Source organism: Malurus melanocephalus, unplaced genomic scaffold (genome assembly GCF_030028575.1).
Source record: "Malurus melanocephalus ecotype Western Australia unplaced genomic scaffold, MMel_1.1 scaffold_116, whole genome shotgun sequence".
NCBI lineage: Eukaryota > Metazoa > Chordata > Aves > Passeriformes > Maluridae > Malurus > Malurus melanocephalus.
The window spans coordinates 1,955,595-1,957,334 of NW_026623348.1; positions in this window are offsets into that span (position 1 = coordinate 1,955,595).

A 1,740-nucleotide genomic window follows, 5' to 3' on the forward strand; every position below is an offset into this window, starting at 1 on the left:
TTTAAAATGTTCAGCAAAATCTTGTTGCAAGGATGGTGAGGACTGTACAAAGCATCAGACCTATGTAGTAAGTGGGGAAAGAAGTGTTGTGCACAGCCAGAAGAACTATGTAAACTGAGTTGATAAAGAATGATCCAAAGGTCCAAAACTATCTGATAAGTTGAAAAGGACAGAAAAGGAAGCAAGACCTTTGGATTTAGCCGCAAGCCAATCATTAATTTTTTTAGAAGGTCAATGTGAGTAGAGTGACCTTAGCAAAATCAACTAAATCAAAAAGCAAGAATTTGAGCAGAGCTAGTATAAACTTGGTAGATGTTTTTTTCTGTTTGGCTGGGGTTTTCTGTGGTTTTGGGTTTTTTTTTAATTTTTTTTGTGTGTATGTGGTTTTCTTTTTTTTAAATTTTATTTTTCATTAGATGACAAAAACTGATAACTAGGAATTAAATAGCATCAAGAAAATTCCTTTTAGAAAATTTAAAAAAATAATCCTGGTGTACTTTTTGGTACAAGAGTAGCGTTTGATGCAATTATGTTACAAATGAGTCCTAACAAGCTGAGTGAGTTAAGAGAAAGTTCTGCAGTTGTATGGAACTGGGTAATGCATGCTTGGTATCATGCCAACTAATACAATTAACTTTTCTCCCAGAATTGTGTAAATTCATGGAGACCTCCCACCATATTATTTATGCTAGGAAGGTGTTTACCTGTGCCAAAAAGGCAAACCRCTGAATGAATAATTACCATGTGGAATAAAACTTGCTTACCTGTCTATCTAAGTMATGTTAAAACTGCAGCTGTTTTGCTGTATTCTAGGACCATAGTTTATSTTTTAATATGTTAGTACTAGTGATGTTTACCTATTTTTGCTATAAGATACGTCTGCTGATTTCACCAGCAGTACCTGCAATCTTGCATACAGATGTTAAATATTGTGTCTGTTCAAGCTGTGCCCCACTGTGTGAGAGGATGGAGGAGTATKGAGCAAGGCACTGCATGGATGATAAAGGCAGAACCAAAAATGTTGAAAGAAAGATACATATTTTTTACCTTAAACAAAATCATTTGAATAAAAGTAATTTTTGCTATGCCTGTTTTTCACTTGGCAACAAGTGATTTAAAAGTGAACTTCTGTGCAAAGTCAAGAAAATGCAGAATAGGCTAAGGGGGATACAGGAAATATGAGTAGAGCTGGTAGCAAACTATTTCATGTTGCAGATGGTTTCTGATAAGATTTTTTGGAGATAAAGTTTGTTGATTTTATCATGGAGAGGTTTTGCAGGCAAACTTAAGTATAGGTCTTCTAATAGCTAACCGGTTTAGGTTTTCATTTTAAGATGACTTTTCATCATATCACAATATGGATTTTGAGAAGCCAGAATTTGAAATTCTTTTGTCTATTCTTGAAACATTCCTTCAGTAATTAAAAAAATTCAAATATTTTTTGGGTGAGTCACAAACTCTTTAGGTTGTAGGCCAAAAATCTGAATTTTTAACATATGAAATACTGGAATTTTTGGTGAAGCTGAGTTTATTTATTTCAGGCTTAATGAAGAGTATGTATATTCGATGACTAAAAATAACTGTAAGATGCACTTCAGCACACTCTTTAGAGAAAAACTTTAAAACGCGACTGGAAATCTTCCAGGTCRGGTTGCTGCTGAAGAAAGCCCTTCGTGGAAATGAAATCCAGGTGTGGTTGGAAGAAACGGTGAGCTCGGGAGCTGTGCCTGCCGGGGCTGC